This window comes from Hibiscus syriacus, unplaced genomic scaffold, assembly GCF_006381635.1.
Source record: "Hibiscus syriacus cultivar Baekdansim isolate YM2019G1 unplaced genomic scaffold, ASM638163v2 tig00109948_pilon, whole genome shotgun sequence".
Classification (NCBI taxonomy): Eukaryota; Viridiplantae; Streptophyta; class Magnoliopsida; order Malvales; family Malvaceae; genus Hibiscus; species Hibiscus syriacus.
Window position 1 is genome coordinate 801,916 of NW_024062536.1, and position 10,659 is coordinate 812,574.

A 10,659-nucleotide genomic window follows, 5' to 3' on the forward strand; every position below is an offset into this window, starting at 1 on the left:
TTACTGCTAACCAAGAGCAAAGTTTGTTAAGTGTTTTGATGCAGCATAAGAAAGCAATTGGTTGGACTATGGTCGATTTGAAAGGCATTAGTCCCACGATCTGCATGCACAAGATTATGCTAGAAGATTGCCACAGCAATTCAATTGAACCACAAAGAAGACTCAACCCTGTTATGAAGCAAGTGGTGATGAAAGAAATTCTGAAATGGCTTGATGCTGGAGTGATCTACCCTATCTCCAATAGCTCATGGGTGAGCCCTGTCCAATGTGTTCCGAAGAAAGGAGGCACGACGGTGGTTACGAATGAGGATAATGAGCTATTACCCACTCGCACTGTGACCGGATGGAGGATATGTATGGACTATAGAAAACTCAACAAAGATACGAAGAAGGACCACTTTCTTCTACCTTTCATCGACCAAATATTGGATCGATTGGCCGGCAAAGCATTCTATTACTTTTTGGATGGGTACTCGGGGTATAATCAAATTGCCATCGCACCAGAGGACCAGGAGAAGACTACATTTACTTGTCCCTATGGCACTTTTTCCTTTAGGAGGATGCCTTTTGGACTCTGTAATAGCCCGGCAACGTTTCAACGCTGTATACAAGCTATATTTTCAAATATGGTTGAGGATTTTCTGGAGATCTTCATGGACGATTTTTCTGTTTGTGGGGATGATTTTGAACGATGCCTCGGCAATTTAGCAAAAGTTCTCAAGAGATGCGAGGAGGCTGAGTTGGTCTTAAACTGGGAAAAATGTCACTTCATGGTGGCTGAAGGTATTGTATTAGGCCACAAAATTTCACACAAGGGTATTGAGGTGGACAAGGCAAAGATTAAAGTGATTGAAAAATTGCCACCACCAACTTCGGTCAAGGAAATAAGAAGTTTTCTTGGACATGCTGGATTCTATAGAAGGTTTATCAAATATTTCTCCAAGATTTCTAAACCCTTGTGCACATTGCTTCAACAAAACCAACCCTTTGTGTTTGACGAATTATGCCTCGCGCGTTTACTGAGCTAAAGCGACAACTGATCTCGGCACCCATTGTAGTCCCTCCCGACTAGACATCACCATTTGAGCTGATGTGTGATGCAAGCGATTATGCCGTAGGAGCTGTTTTGGGGAAACACCGAGGTAAAATCTTTCATGTTATTTATTACTCTAGCCGCACTTTAAATGAAGCACAATTGAACTACACCACTGAGAAAGAATTACTTGCCGTAGTATTTGCTTTTGATAAATTTAGACCTTACCTAATAGGCACTAAGTTATTGTTCACACTGATCATTCGGCTATAAAATACTTAGTGAACAAAAAGGATGCCAAGCCTAGACTTATTAGGTGGATCTTACTTTTGCAAGAATTTGACTTAGAGGTGGTAGATAGAAAAAGAACTGAAAATCAAGTTGATGATCACTTATCTAGGCTAGAGAACAATTCTGAATGCCATGACACTGTAGATATCCAAGAGGAATTTCCTGATGAGAAAATTTTATATGCCGCGACAATCCCGTGGTACGCTGACCTTGTTAATTTTCTTGTTAGTGGAATTGTGCCTTTTGATTTGAATAGTCAGGCTAAAAATAAGTTCAAGCACGATGCAAGGCACTATTTTTGGGATGAGTCATATCTGTTCAAACATTGTGCCGATCAGCTCATTAGACGATGTGTACCTAAAGAGGAGCAAAGTGATATTTTGTACCATTGTCATTCGGCCCCAAGTGGAGGCCATTTTGGTGGAGCAAGGACTGCTGCTAAGGTCCTGCAATCAGGCTTTTACTGGCCAACTTTGTTTAGAGATGCCCAAGTATTTTACAAAGGATGTGATCGATGCCAACGGACTGGAAACATCTCCAAACGACATGAGATGCCGTTGTAAAATATTTTGGAGATAGAGCTGTTTGATGTGTGGGGCATTGATTTCATGGGACCATTCCCATATTCTGAAGGAAAATTATATATATTGCTTGCTGTGGATTATGTGTCAAAGTGGGTGGAAGCAATAGCAACTTCAAGAATGACTCCAAGACCGTACTCAAGTTTTGCACAAGTATATTTTCACTCGGTTTGGAGTACCTCGTGCTATCATCAGTGATGAAGGAACCCATTTTGATAACAAGTTGATTGCCAAGGCATTGCTGAGATATGGAGTTCGACACAATATTGCCACGGCATATCATCCGCAGACAAATGGCCAAGCTGAGATATCTAATCGAGAGATCAAGCAGATTTTAGAGAAAGTGGTGAACCCAAAGCGAAAGGATTAGTCGCCAAAGTTGGATGAAGCACTTTGGGCGTACAGAACAGCATTCAAAACTCCTTTGGGGATGTCACCCTTCAAGTTAGTGTATGGTAAAGCTTGTCATCTCCCGGTTGAGATTGAACATAAAGCTTATTGGGCTATCAAGCGATTGAATTTCGATGCTCAACTAGCTGGGGAGCAGAGATTATTAGAACTTAATGAAATGGAAGAGTTTAGAGCAAAAGCATATGAGAATGCTCGGATATACAAAGAGAAAACCAAGAAGTGGCATGACCAAAAACTGATGCCAGGGCATTTTCATGTGGGGCAACAAGTCTTGCTTTACAACTCCAGACTTAAACTCTTTCCTGGGAAGCTAAAATCTCGATGGTCAGGGCCATTTGAGGTGCATTATGTCTATCCCCATGGAGCTGTTGACATCAAGAGAATAGACAATGGGAAGATCTTCAAGGTCAATGGCCAGCGTCTGAAAGCCTACAATGGAATTCCACCACCGCACAACAAGGATGTGTTACGGCTGCACGATACTGAAGCGTGCTCAGAGGAGAACCAAAATTCGATGTCTCGACATTGAATTTGTGTCTGTGCATAAATAAAATTTAACATTCAAGTTTTTTTTCTTTAGTTTTAATTTATTTTGTAATTAATTTTTGATCTGATTTGTAGGGACCACATTGCTGCAAACCGTACAAGGAGCGGTTACCAAAGGGAGGAAAGGACAAAGCATTAATTGGAGAGATATTCTTTTGATTTGTTTCTTTTTATTTAATTTAATTTCTGACATTTCTTATCACCATCATTACCTTTTGGCAGTTTTTTTCCCCTTCCCTATACATGCACAAACCCCCACCCACTAATTCCTCTCTTAACCGTCCTATCACCCCTTTTCCCTCACAAATTTTTAACTTTTTATTTTCTCTTTCTTTATTCATTTTTTCTCTTTCATGTTAACTTTTACTTTTTCTCTCTCTTTTACTCATCTTCTTCCCTTATTCTCTCCATAGCCGAAATACATCCAAGTTTTTAAAGCTTTCAAAAGCTTCTTCCTTTTTCATTTTTCTTACTTCAAAACACTGAAAATGGTGCGCTCAAGACTCCAACCGACACGACCGCTTGGCAACAATTTGAGAACGATGAGGCCAAGGCTCGGTTCCAAAACTTCAAGAACCGAAATTTTGAGTTGGGATTTATTTTTACCAGGAAACCAATGGTGGTTTTGGACCCGATGTTATGGACATCGTGACGCCGCTCAAGTGGCAGAAGTTTGCCCGTCATCCTGGTTCGGTGAACGCCTTATTAGTTAAGGAGTTATATGCGAACATTTCCAAGCCCAATAACATCTTCGTTCGAGGTAAGCAAATCCTTTACATCCACTGCTATTAATCGTATTTCATTTACAGGAGGTAGTAGACGGTCATGCCATGTTCGAAGAGGAAGCCGATAGCAACACATACGATGGGGTATTGGAGGACCTTTGTTTGAAACACTGAGTGGAATGGACGACAAACGAGTAGATACTCGGTCAACCGAGAACGTCTTCAGCGCGCGCAAAGTTATGGAATCACTTTCTCAAGCATAAACTAATGCCCACTTCCCACAACACTACGGTATCACTTTCACGCTTATTGCTTTTACATTCTATGATAGTATCCCGTCCGATCGATGTTGGTCGTATTATTGTTCAGCAAGTTCATGACTGTTTGGGTAAAAAGGCAAGTGCTTTGGTGTTTCCTAATTTAATTACCGCTTTATGTCATAAGAAAAAGGGTGAGGAAAATGCTTTTGATGAATATTTACCAGGATTATCGGGCATCACTAGGGCTAGACTTCCACTATTGTTGGGACTTGAAAATCCCAAGTCTAAAGACCCTGTTCATGAGCAATCTGCAGGTACTACAGAATCGAATGCCGAGGTAAGGTTACTTGCTCTCGAGGAAGCTGTGACGCAGACTCAAGCTCAACTGCATGCTTTACACGGTGCCATCCGTAATTTCTTTGGATACGTGAAGCATAGATGTTATGGTGGAATCGTTGTTTCAAGAAATTATTCCCCACGGTCAACGGAATTTCCCTGGTTTCCCAGACAAAATTCTGCCGGCATTCAATGCCGAGGCATCTCCAGAGCCTGAGCACGATGCACCCGATCCTCCTGCTGCTGACCCTACTCCTGATACATACCGGTCCGAGACTCTTGAATATCCGCCCACTGTCCCTGTCGAAGAAAACACCCCCCGTCCCAGCACCCAATCCTTCTCATGCACAACGTAGTGGTCGCCGCACCAAGACCACGGCTGGACGCATTGCGCACTATTACTCCACTTCTTCCGAGTCTAGCCCAGCACCTATCCGAAAGCGCACCGACGAGGAGATGCTAGCACCTCCAAAGACCACCACCACGTAAACATTGAGGTACCTCTCTTGCATCATTTTCATTTAGTTTCATTTCATTATAACATATAGTTTATAGTTAGTTTGTTCTCTTTAAAGCATTGAGGACAAGCTTCCCTTAAGTTTGGGGGAGGTATTGTTCTTGGTAGGTCATATGCATGATAGCATTAGCATAGTATTATGCCATGGCATCAGTAAATGGCAGGACAGTTAGATGAATGTTTTGAGGATACCCGATGATGATAATTTGTTAGGCTAGAATCTGAATGTAAATGACTGTTGAGAATGATAGAACTCACTTAGGGCTTGATGCTTTGTGAAAAATATTTACACGATTTGTATGTTTTCTATACTTAGAAAAATTTAGGAAATTTTATGAAGGAACTTTAGTTAGTCTTGGCATTGAAAATAGTATGGTGTTTAAAAGAAAAATCAAAAACAAACTCCCTTAGAAATGAAACTGTGAATAAATGCTTAAGCATAGCTGTAGAGGGACACTCCTCTTTGCCGTGGCATTTCCTGGAACTTTCTTAATAAATGGAAGCCTTGTGCATATGAGTGAATGAAAGAAGTCACGGGATGACTCTACTTAACTTGCTCAGGAATGGAAGGTATGCTCCCTTTCATCTAGAGTGTGGGAGAGTAGGTGTGATGAGCTGACTCCCTTCGTAACAGTTAAAAAATTCAAAGAAAGGGAGTAAAAATGTGCTTAATGATAAGTAAATGCCTTGAAAAAACTAGGGGACTTGATTAGAAATTGTCTAAATTCGCTAAGTAGATTGGATACAATCACGCACACACTACCACAAAGGATTTTGACCTAGGGAAAAGTACTTGAATTCTTGATAAGTCTAGCATGTTGAAGCCTATTGTTCTGAGGGTTGAAATTCAATTTTGTCCTACTGTCTTACTATCGAACTTTGCCATGATATTATGCTTATGTAACTGCTATCCATTGCTTGAGGACAAGCAATAGCTTAAGTTTGGGGGTGTGTTAACTTCCTAAAAAGGCTACTTTTAAAGCCTTTTTCACTTAAGTTATTGTTTGTTTAAAAGCTCATTTTAGTCATTTTAGGATCATGTAGTTGCATATAGTGCATTTGTGGTGGTTGTGCTATTTATTTCTTAATGGTGTTTTTGAGGGAAAGGTGCAGTTTGTCTATGGTGTGTAGGGAATAGCAAGAAAAAGGATTCTTTGGGAAGAAATGCCACGGCATCACACGTTGCTAAAGCAGATTGAAATGCCTTGGCATTTCTGGCGCAGAAAAAGACAAAAAGATATTTCTACATAAGGACAGCTGGCACTGGACAGCTGTCTCTGTACGTGAAGGACTGTTGTAACCGCCTGCCAGAGCTGCCAAAGGACCACTGCCACTTGGAGGATAAGGTTCATGCACAACATGTGATTCTAGGGGTATGAGGGGTATTTTGCACCAACAACCTCATTACCCTAGATATTTTTATTATATGACACCTCATGGGAGAGAAGAAAGGAGGACAGAGAGCACACGCATAGAGCAGAAAAAAATCACATTTTTATTTCTTCTTCCTGGGGATATTCCTCCATTGATAAAGCTCCAAGGAGTGGCAAGCTAGGCGCCGGAAGGAGCTAGCGAGCTAGGTGGTTCGTGGTGGCCGAGAGGAGACCTCCGGTGGCGTGTCGAAGGCTTCTTCTCACTTCTCTTTTGCTGCTATTTTTCTATTAATTTGTGGGTTGTTGGAATGAATATTTTATGACTTGTGTTTGGATATTTCGAACCCCACCATGAACTAACTTATTGGTGGTGGTTGGTTGAACGATTGTTTAAACTTTATTTTTAGGGTATATTAAGTTATTTGGTTCTTTATTTGCTTGCTATGAATGCTTCACCATCTAGGCTTGTAAGAGGCATGGAAATGTCCATCTCTTAGATGAAGGTTAGGTATTCGGAGAATCCTAAGCTAAAAAATACTTGTAAGTATTCGGAAGAACGCAAGATAGATCCTCATAAGCAATGGGTTATGGTTTTCAAGGGGCTTTGAACGGCCTAGGAATATTATAACTTAATCCCTTAGATCTCGGAAGAGACTATAGGATTTCAACGACTAAAAAGGGTGTCTTTATCAATAGGGTAGGTGTCCAACATGTGAGTGAGAGCAGATGCCTTGGCATCCTATTCTGTAGGTTCTTTTGAACATCTTAGGAAAGCCTGTCGAGTAAGTAAAGACAAGATAGCTTAAATACTTGAGAAATAAGTTTAGCAAGCTTAGACCAATCCTTACCATTCATTTCATTGGAAGTTGTCACGTGAGGATTATTTTCTTCTTATTTTATTTATCTTTTATTTATGTCTTTTCCATTTGCTACACCATCACACCGTCAATCCACATTCACCAGCATACACATTTCCATTACCGTGACATTTGTATATATCAAGACTAACTATACTTAGATAATTTAGTGCGTTGCTTTGGTTAGACTTTCGTAATTTCACCCAATCCCTGTGGAGACGATACTCACTATCATTATATTACTTGAGCAATTGTGTATACTTGCACATTATTTGCGTATATTTTATAGTACTCACAACACTCGAACAGGTCCTCTTAGTTTAGGTGCCTATTTACACATCAATCACTAAAATCACATTTTTCTTATTATTTTTAATTTAGCTACTATTTATTTATTTATTGCATTTTAGGCACTTTTTCTCTTATTATTTTACTTTAATATTATTTATTGCAATGGATAACTGTTGTTTTGTATTGTTATTGTTTAGCTATTAAAGTTTATAATTTTGCTATTTAATTTCATATTTACTAGGCATGTTTAACTATTCTTTTGTTTATATTTTATTTACTCGTTCCACACTATTTGTAAGTATGGTTTTTATTATTATTATTCCTATAGTTTATATAATGCCAATATATATGATTTATATTCTTTAATATCTTATGTATTCTTGTTACCATGAATAATGAGATAGCATTCTTTTATAGAGAATAAATCGATGAGATAGCATTCCTAGTAATTGGAGTGCAAATCTCGTGGTCTCTTCTCAAAATGTGGAATTTTTTATTAAATAATTTGAAACAAGTTAATCAATATTCAATAAAAGAATCGTATTTTAATTTGCGACTCGAACTTATAAATTCCACCACCACGACATCATACAAGCGATTAGGTACCAATTTTTTGGCGTTGTGGGGGTGCTAACCCTTCCCTACGCGTAATCAACTCCCGAATCCTTCAAAATGAATCTTTCATAACGTAGACCAATTTTTGTCTTAAAAACGATTTTTCTTAAAATGTTTTAAATGACGTTTTTTAGGTATTCGACCTACCTAGCCCAAAGATCGATGGCGACTCTAAAATCAATTTAATCAAAACAAACACAAAATTTTATTTTTCTAAAATAAGTTGTAAATTCGAGGTTTTCATCGAAAACTTATTCGTTTTTCAAAAAAAACGTTTCGACATAGCGGTAACATATTCCAATTTCATTTTTGGAGTCAGGTCTGAATTTCTCGGATAAAACTCTCACATTACTCGTTAGGCACTTTCATAACCCGAGTGAATGTTAACAACATTTTTCCTTTAAAGATCAAACATTAACAATCAGAATACATGAGTACACTTATTAAAGAATGATTACTTAGCATCAAAGTTCCAGCTCATAGGAGTAAGGTCATAAACTAGTGGCACATACTGACCATACATCCTATAATAGTCGATCGACCGATCTACACATAAGACTCGACTCAACCTAAGCTCTGATACTACTAAATGTAACACCATTAGACTGATACGGGTGCCGATCCGATTCGAGTGTCACATCAAGGCCACCAGAGCTACCCACACTAAAAATCCTAGAAAATTAAAATTTTTTAATCCATTTAAAACTATAAAATAATTTATAAAAAATACAAGTTCAAAAAATCATTTATATATTAAAATAAAATCCACCACTATCCAGTATAAACAAGTTTCAAACTGGAATATAAAAACGAAATGCGACCTACATATCCCATAATTACATATACTGTACTCCGCAAGCAACGCGTTGAAACTCCTTTACTGATATCAATAAAAGCACAAGATCAAACTTTTTAACTTTAAATGGTAAGTAACATACAGGGATTTGGAAAGCTCAGTAATACAGAACTACCATATGAATGTAATAGGCCATCGGGTATAAGTAAAGCATACATACATCATCAGGTTATAGTGATGAGCTTAGATTTCATTAATCATTTCTTCATGTAAGAGTCAGAAAATCAAAATTTGAAGGAAATATTCAGAGAGAAGAGATGAAGAGTCTAGTGAGTTCCCTCAAAACCAGAATAAATGTAATCATAGTTTAAAAACAATAATACTTTATTTTAGTAGAACATGTTTTAAAATCATTGTAATACCCCCCACCCAAATATTCCATATGCAGTCCCCAGAACTACATCTATAAGGGCTTACCCTAAGCACAAAGCAAAGGATCACCCTAATAGAGTATGAGCCTATCCAAGGGTCGCCTTAGGTCAGTAAGGATTTACTAGCTTGATAAGAGTTGAACCTTCATACTCCAGACTCTTACCCATATAGTATCTAGTAGAAATTGGATTGAGCAGTACCCTATAAATCAATATCATGATCCAGTATAATAATGTAAATATGACTATCTAGTTATTTAAATCATATAAATGCCCTCCACCCATACATCATATGTAGTTCCCAGAACTGCATCCATAAAGACTTACCCTAGGCCCAAAAGACCTAGGAGCCAACCTAAGAAAATGCCTTGGGGCCTAAGAGTCTACCCAAGGATACCTTAGGTCCGTAAGAAATCACCAGCTTGATCAAAGTTAAACCTTCATATTCCATAATCCTACCCAGGAGTATCCCAATAATCGGTTCATACAGTAAACAGTAGATTTTATGATCCATAAATTAGGAACGATTATATTTTCCAGTGAAAACAGGTAATCGAAAAGCACATATCATGTAGTCATAGTTCATAAATAGTAAATAAGTAACTTCGGTAAATCACATTTCAGGACAAATAAAATAAACATATAGCACATAAGGAACACACTAGAGGATCCAATTATTTTTCGGAGGTACTTAGCAATTATCAAGTGGGGAAAACACGAAACCTCTACAAACTGATTGAATTTCAAAAATGAGATCCCTATAAAAAAGGGTTTGATAGCTAATGGATTCATCAGTCATTCAGTAAGTGATTTATCAAGATCATAGTATTCATATATATCAGCAATGTATTCAGGAATCATTGCATTAAAATTTATTTAGTATTCAAACATTCCCAAAGTAATTCCATCAATCAGGCTTATAAGGGCATTTTAGTCATTTAATTCCAGGGAAATCTGATAAATCAATTTAATAAGGGTATGCATCAATTTACAAAATTCTAGTATTCAAGCATCTAAATAGGTTTTCAATTCCAATCGCATTGTACAATTCCCAACAAAGGTGACACTTATCAATTATGTAGGTAGAAAAACTTCATGAATACTCATTTCTTAAAACTGGCTGAACTGCAGAATCGAACTGATCACCTTCATAACCATATTTGGATGGTTCATGAGGAGACGAACATGTATTTAATTAGTATTTATTTACTTCCCATATTTTAATAGTATTAGGGATGATCGACCTATTTAGGTCGTACTCTAAAAACCATATGGGCGTTACAACATTTAAAGGTTCACTGATCTTCATAAGTTATCCAAAGGCATTTACTTAATCCAAGTCATGAGGGTATTTAGATCATTTTGGTATATGAGGTAGATTTATTCATTCCATAACTTAAAGGTATTTAGTCATTTCAGGGCTTGAGGGTATTTTAGGTTATTTCACACTTAGGGGTATTTTAGTCATTTTACAGTTCAAGGGTATTTCAATCCTTTCTTTCCGTCAGTCTTTCCATTTAATTCAACTTGTCATTTATTTCAGTAATTTCAAATAATTCTTACAATAATAGTACTTCCGATAAGTTATTATTTAGG